We start from the raw sequence: 8,311 nt of genomic DNA, 5'->3' as shown, positions 1-8,311 counted from the left end.
TTTTTCCCCTATGCTAAAGACAGGAGCAAAGACAGGATCCTGCTGCCACCTTGTGGCACACTGGGCAGTTGAGAAAGAAGGGTTTTCTTAATCTGGGTCCCCCAGTCTAAATGCCCCTCAGGAAAGCACATCCTCCTCCTCCGGTACAATTACACAGAGCTTGATAACTCACAAAACACTTTCAACCCTATTATCTCATTTCATTCTCTCAACAACTGTGTGGTGGGAAGGAGGTAAAGCTCCATTTTACAACAGAAAAAATTACATCACTTGCCTACAGTCACACAGTCACTAACAGGTAGTCAGAATTTGCACCCACATTTCCTGACTCTCAATCAGGTGATTTGTTGAATCCATTGTGCAGGGTGGAGATGAAACAGGTTTAGGGATGCTCTCTCTAGGATTAGGAAATGAGAGGAGGCTCACGAAGAGGAAAGCTCAATTTCTTCCACAGACAAAACTGGCCAAAGACCATAATTAGGTTGCATGTCTATAGAAAAAGGCATCCAAATAAGCCTGGATTCCTACCTTCCTTCCTAGTTAGCACATTCTTGGCTAACATCTCTAGGCCTCTCCAGCTGCTCTGCCTTCCTTGGCTCCCCAGCCCAAACCAGCCATGGGGGCTCAAGATTTATTTATAGCTAAAGGCTGAACACCAAATGGATCCCAGTCAAGGGAGCCACAACACCCAGAAATCCACAAAAACTACTTGAAGTGTCGTTCTGTTCCTGCATTAGAGATCATAATATTGGTGGCTCAGTTCAAATTTTCTTTTAAGTTTTACAGGGAAGTCCAACTGGCTCACCCCATAATGGTGTCATGCTCACTGAAACCTGAAGGGCAAAGCTGGAGTTGTAGGATTCGACTGGCATATAGGTGTGGCCTCAAATTAATCTGAGACTTTCCAGTTTCTCTAAGGCAACCGTGACTTCTTTGATATAGAATTGCAAAGCCCAGTGCCACAACTTCCCACCACCATAAGTATTCTTTTAGTTTCACTCATTCATTCACTAAGTCAGTAGACCACATTCACTAAATGAAAAGGACATTTTCATGAAAAGGACAATCAAACCCTTTGACTAAGACTTTGTTGCCTAGTGGTGAAAAGAAGGAAATAAGGAAAGAACATAATTACAAGTGCATGTAAATATTAAGTGTGTGAGGGTGCCTGGGTAGCTCAGTCAGTTAATTGTCTGACTCTTGGTTTTGGCCAAGGTCATATCATGATCCCTTGGGTCCTGGGATCAAGCCTGGCGTCCAGCTCCACACTCACTGGGGAGACCTCTTGAAAATTATGTCCACTTGCCTCTCCCTCACCTCTCTCAAATAAATGAATCTTAAAAAAAAAAAAAAGATTTTTGTGAGAGTCAAGTGATATAAATGTATGCAAAGCACCTGGCTTTGTGCCTGACATACAGTAAAGACGTAATAAACAGCCATTGATATCCTTCATTATCTCTGTGCTTTTTATATTTCCTTTGCCAGATATTCCCTTCACCTTCTCAAGCTGTTTTACCCATTTCTCCTTTAGAACCATCACAAGTCTCTTTACTTGAGTGCCACAGGTTATGTCAGCTGTTTCCCAGTGAGTGCTCAGAACTTTTGTTCACATCTCCTTTACTGTATTTATGTGACACCAATTTGTGTTTGTTTGTAAGTCCGTCTTTCAGGTCTGAGAGACTCCAGAGGACAGAAGCTAGGTCTTACTCATTCTGCCCTAGCACCTAACATAGTATATGACTCAGTACATGAAATTACTGTTGAATAAAAATTTCTATTTAAGCTGAAACTTAAATCATCAAATAGCAATTAAAGTATATCTTTGGATGGCCTTTTGAATGTGAATGCTAACTTACTAATGTTGTACATGAAAAACGAGGCGCCTGGGTGTCTCAGGTGGTTGAGCAACTGCTTTCAGCTCAGGTCATGATCCTGGAGTCCCGGGATCAAGTCCCGAATCAGGCTCCCTGCTCAGCGGGGAGTCTGCTTCTCCCTCTGACCCTCTCTCCTCTCATGCTCTCTCTCTCTCTCAAGTAAATAAATAAAATCTTTTTTTAAAAATGTTGTACATGAAATTATTGGAACTCACGAGGAATGATTATCAAGGATTAACCTCTAATATGAACTGACTAGACCAAAGCAGGTCAAAATTTCATTACAGGAGGCTGGGGGTAGATGCGTGGGTGAATGAAAGGATCCTGGAACTCAGGTGGAAGCTCAGGAAATGGATACAGGACTTCCTTGGGTAGCCAGGGACACTTTGGGAGTATTCAGTGGGGAAGTGAAAGGAATCACTTTAAGAGTAGATAAGAGAGGCTCTCTGCTCCTCTTTGTTCAATAGGCAGCCACATCTTCTGGTGCAGTGCCAGCCACATACCTGAGACACAGTGGTGGAGGTTGGAGTAAAGGGATTTGACTGTACTGGGCACCAGAGTTAGTTTTAACTCTGGCAAAGTGGGTACTGTCACCATCAATGGCCCATTCACTGTCATCAGCTACATGGGCTACATGTTCCAGGATGATTCCATCCACATAAAATTCAATGGCACAGTCAAGGCTGAGAACAGGAAACTTGTCATCAATGGAAAGCCCATCCTGATCTTCCAGGAGCGAGATCCCACCAACATCAAATGGGGTGATGCTGGTTCCAAGTATGTTGTGGAGTCCACTGGGTCTTCACCACCATGGAGAAGATGGGACTCACTTGAAGGATGGGGCTAGGAGGGTTATCATTTTTGCCCCTTCTGCTGGTGCCTCCATGTCTGTGATGGGCATGAACCATGAGAAGTAAGACAACCCCCTCAAGATTATCAGCAATGCCTCCTGCCTCACCAACTGCTTGGCCCCTCTCGCCAAGGTCATTCAGGAAAACTCTGGCACCATGGAGGAACTCATAACCACAGTCCAAGCTATCAAAGTCACCCAGAAGACCATAGATCGTCCCTCTGGGAAGCTGTGGTATGATGTCTGAGGGGCCGCCCGGAATATCCTTCCTACTTCTACTGGTGCTGCTAAGCCTGGAGCAAAGGTCATCTCTGAACTGGGAAGTTCACTGGTATGGCCTTCCGTGTCCCACCATGACCTTGTCATCATGGATCTGACCTGCCACCTAGATGAAGCTGCCAGATACGATGACATCAAGAAGGTGGTGAAGCAAGGATTGGAGTGCCCCCTTAAGGGCACCTTGGGCTACACAGAGTACCAGGTTGTCTCCTGCAACTTTAACAGTGACATCCATTCTTCCACTTTTGATGCTGGAGCTGGCATTACTCTCAATGATTACTCTGTCAAGCTCATTTCCTGGTATGACAATGAATTTCACTACAGCAACCAGGCGGTAGACCTTATGGTCCACATGGTCTCCAAGGAATAAGAGCCCCCAGACCACCAGACTCAGTGAGAACAGGAAGAAGAGAGAGGCCCTCAGCTTCTATGGAGTTCTTGCCCCAGTCTGTTCCCTACACGCCGAGAATCTCCCAACATCTACCCAGTTTCTATTCCAGACATCCTGAAGAAGGGGAGGGGTTTGAAGTACCCTACCTTGTCATTACCATCAATAAAATATACTGCACCCAGAAAAAAAAAAAGTGGATAAGAGAGATTTAAGGATGGAAAAAAAGGAAAGATAAAAGACAAACATCACAATTTTTCCATTGAGGTCCTAAAAGGAAGGTAATACAACCTATCATATAGGCAGTCATCATGTACTCTAAAAGGGTCAGTCTAGTTTAGAGCTTTCTGCCTGCTCATGATGAAACCATTCTTTACCTGCTGAGAAGCAATTTTATCCTTCATCACAACAGAAAAAGAGGTCTCCAGATCCTTTTAAGGCGCAATTATTCCTTCAAATATTTTTCTGGTGTCATTGCCCTTCCCCAGCTCCCATTACATAATACTGTCCCACAGCTTACTGATGCTCTATTCATTGTTTTGCTTTGCTTTTTTTTTCAGTCTTTTTTCTTTGTATTTTATTTTGGAAAGCTTCTATTGTTATGCCTTGAACTGTCTAATCTGTTCTTCTACTGTGTCTAATCTATTAATCCCATCCAACATATTTCTCATCTCAAATATTTTTAATTCATACATTTGGGTCTTTTTTTAATATCTTCTATTTTTTCTACTTATTATGCTCATCTTTTCTTCTACCTCTTTAGCAACTGAAGCATATTTATAATAGCTGTTCTATTACCTTTGTCTACTAATTCTATGCTCTCATCTCTGGATTCTGTTTCTATTAATGGAATTTTATCCATGTTATGAATATATGATCTTGTTTCTTTGCATGTCCTATAATTTTTCATTAAAGTCAGACATTATGTCATCCCCCTTCCTTTAAAGATCACACTCGTGTGCTGTGAAGTATGTAAGCCTGACAATTCACAGACCCGTATCCCTGGGGCAAATAATACATTACATGTTAATTTTTTTTAAAGGTCCATTTTTGGATCTGATCTAAATTTCTTTTTCTTTTTCTTTTTTAATTTTTATTTATTTATTTGACAGATAGAGATCACAAGTAGGGAGAGAGAGAGAGGAGGAAGCAGGCTCCCCGCTGAGCAGAGAGCCCGATGCGGGGCTCGATCCCAAGACCCTGAGATCATGACCTGAGCCGAAGGCAGAGGCTTTAACCCATTGAGCCACCCAGGCGCCCCTACATGTTAATTTTAAAAAAAGAGATCACACTCATGTGATACCTGTTGTCCAATGTCTATAACATTGTTTTATATTTCTTGTTGGGTTTTTGGTCATTTAAGGTGAGAAGTAAATTTTCATCCTGATACTCTGTCATGGCTGGAATTGGAAGGCCTTGCAACCCTAAATAAATTGATGCATTAATCAACAATGACTGCTAACATCACAATAAATCAGATAATCAGAAATCATGTGCCTCCTGATGATACATCACTTATGAGGTAGCTTTGCAAAAAAAAAAAGGATGTATCAAATTTGACTCTGATCAAGCCTGTAAATGTAACTACCAATTCATAGGACATACAGAGGACAGAGGAACATCTTAAAACTACACCACAATGATACAAGCAACAAAATCAAAATTGCAGGAAACTCTGTAGAATAACCAGTTTTCTTCAACAATTTAAATTACAAGAAAACTTAAAAGGTGGAAAGAAAGCTATAGGTCAAAAGAGACTTAAGATATATCAATGTATTGTAATGTGTGGACCTTATGCAGCTCCTGATTCAAGCAAATAAACTCTAAGAAAAATTTAGGACATTTATGAGACAACTGGAAATTCATATTCAAACCAAACAAGCTAGTTGATGGTATTACAGAATCATTTTTAATTTTAGGAGCGATAATGGTATTCTGATTTTTTAAATTATTTCCTCTTCTAGAGAAACATTCTGGCATATTTAAAGATGAAATAATATGATGTTTAATAAGACTAGTTACATATAAGTAATCATAGAAGCTGATACATACATTTGAAAATTTCTATTATAAAAGAATTTAAAAAGCATTCAAGAGCTATAAAATTAAGGAATGAACTTTAAATTTGGCTCTGACATCATCCTGCTCTGTACCTATGGACTACTCACTTCTCTCTAGGCTTCAGCTCTCTTTATAAAATATGACATATAAAACCCATCCCGATATATTTTCCATTATATCCACTTACGACCTATGTGATAGTGGAAAGTTATTCAATCTTTTTAAGCTTCAGTTTCCTTATCTTTTTTTTTTAAAGATTTTATTTATTTGACAGAGAGAGAAATCACAAGTGTGCAGAGAGGCAGGCAGAGACAGGGAGAAGCAGGCTCCCCGCTAAGCAGAGAGCCCGATGCAGGGCACAATGCGGGGCTCGATCCCAGGACCCTGAGATCATGACCCAAGCTGAAGGCAGAGGCTTAATCCACTGAGCCACCCAGGCACCCATTTCCTTATCTTTAAAAGGCAACGAAAGTAGTAGCAAATTTTTAGGGCTACTATGTGGGTTAAGTTAGGTAATGTGCATTAAAGCCCTCACCATAGTGCCTGGTACAAAGTAAGCCCTCAGTAATTATCATTTTTTATTATTATTATTACCATTACTACTATTACTATTTATCATTAATCTTGCTGCATCTAAGAGATACTACTGATTAAATCCTGTACACTTTTTTAAATTACTCTGTATTTTATTCTCTTATCCCTTTCTTCTCCATATCTATTCTTTCTGAAAGTTCCCCCTCTAAACTTCTATGGAACAATGTGCTCAATGGCACAAGCCAGGAGAGAAGAAGCTTGGCTCTCCTTCCCAGGGAGAGTCACCGCCATGGGTCTGGAAAAACGGAGGTGCTACTTTCATCATATTCAGAATATAGTATGCAGCTGCTCTTCTGGTATGCCACACATCCTGAGGTTGCTCCCAAGGGCTAAAAACAGAGCTCAGGCGATCAGCCCATTGCAGCCAAGATCATTCTTTTTCAAGGTGGCCCCATTTCAAATAAAATGGGCACTTTATATGTATCTCTTTTCTAACTAAGAGTTGGTCTTCCCTCTCAGCCTGTGGCCTACTTGAGGACAAGGACTGTGTCTTGTTTATCTTTAGAGCTTACGCTCCTAGAAAAGTATCTGGGACAGAGCAGGTACTCAGTTTTTGCTGCATGAAGAAATTACTTGTCTATTCTTCTGTTTTATTTGGAGTGGGGCAGCAATGGGAAAGGAAGATGGATAGACATGCAGAAAACCAATGCTGGATGGATCTAACAGTCTTTATCAGGGAATACAAACTTGTTCCCAACTTCCAATTCATTTCTTCTCTTTATTTCCTACTACTCATCTTTTCAAAACTTTCCTCCACTCCCATGAATTACTTATAGTTCCCAAATAGATGCCAAATATTCTTCCTTCTGAGCATGTGTTCAAATTATTCTCTTCATCTATTAATATCCCTCCCCCAACTCCCTTACCTTCACTCTTAACATGTACATCCTTCAAGACTTCGTTTCAGCATCCCCTCTTCCATGAAGCTTTTCTCAAACACTGTAGCTGAAAGGAGTACCTTCTTCACTTCCTTTAACACTTCACATTTGGGGCACCTGGGTGGCTCAGTTGGTTGAGCGACTGCCTTCAGCTCAGGTCATGATCCTGGAGTTCCAGGATTGAGTCCCACATAGAACTCCCTGCTCAGCAGGGGGTCTGCTTCTCCCTCTGACCTTCCCCCTCTCAAGCTCCCTCTCTCTCATTTTCTCTCTCTCTCAAATAAATAAATAAAATCTTTAAAAAGAAAACCACTTTACATTTAGCTTGAGGGATGCATAATATTCTCTCATATGCTGTGCTTGGTTGTACAGGTTTCACAACTTTTACAAGGTTGAGGGCAAGGATATTTGAATTTCTTTGGCATCCAACATAGTGCTTTGTATACACCAGGCATCTAATGAGTGTTTGTGCACTTATTGGCTAAACCTTGCAGAATAAGAAGTATAATCATTCAACCAAATTTAAAATATAAAATAAAGTAAGCCTTTAAAAGTGTGTTTTAGGGGTGCTTGGGTGGCTCAAGTGGGTTAGGCCTCTGCCTTCAGCTCGGGTCACGGTCTCAGGGTCCTGGGATTGAGCCCCACATCGGGCTCCCTGCTCAGCAGGGAGCCTGCTTCCCCCTCTATCTCTGCCTCCTGCTCTGCTTACTTGTGACCTCTCTCTCTGTGTCAAATAAATAAATAAAATCTTTAAAAAATAAAAAATAAAAGTGTTTTACCTGTAAGATTTTTTTCCTTAAAAAGTTAACATATTGTTTTGAAGTTTTGCTATTATTATGTTTTATTAGACAATATCCCCTACTCCTAGAAACCTAAGGAAAAACTGCCATGAGGCATACATGTTTTTTAATAAAATGAATTCAAGAGAAAAATTCACAATACTAAAAAACAATAATTTGACATTTTCTTCAAATTTCAGGGTAAGACAGACTGGGGTACTTAAAAAAAAAAAAAGAAAAAAGAAAAGAAAAACAAGATCAAGAATCACTAGACAACTGTATAATCTTGGCCAAACCCTTGGTTTTTCCAAATATCCCCCCAACTACTTCTCAGAATACTTATAGGACACAAAGGAGAGGGAAGTTTTGAGAAACCATAAAATAGTAAATAACTTCAGGCTACTATACTTCTCAAAGGTAAGGGTCAGGATAGAAGTAAATCTCATTTCTTAAAATTAAAGATGAGCTGAGGTTTCCTTGCTGCTTGGACAACTGCCTCATTTTCTCTTCTAGATGATACACGCTAGCACTGTCATCATATATTTACCACTTTGTGGCCCTTTCCTCTTCTTCATTCCTTCTAGATCAAAGATTAAGATATATAAACC

General features: G+C 40.4%; 1 pseudogene across 1 annotated transcript; it reads left to right on the top strand.

Annotated features, from left to right (window-relative positions):
- Positions 1-2,499: 2,499 nt before the first annotated feature.
- Positions 2,500-3,373, top strand: LOC308343550 (glyceraldehyde-3-phosphate dehydrogenase-like; annotated as a pseudogene). Its single transcript has one exon. The product of its transcript is annotated as a glyceraldehyde-3-phosphate dehydrogenase-like (transcript).
- The last annotated feature ends 4,938 nt before the right edge of the window (positions 3,374-8,311 follow it).

This window comes from Martes martes (assembly GCF_963455335.1).
Source record: "Martes martes genome assembly, chromosome: 5".
Lineage (NCBI taxonomy): Eukaryota > Metazoa > Chordata > Mammalia > Carnivora > Mustelidae > Martes > Martes martes.
This window is presented reverse-complemented; position numbering and strand designations above follow the sequence as displayed.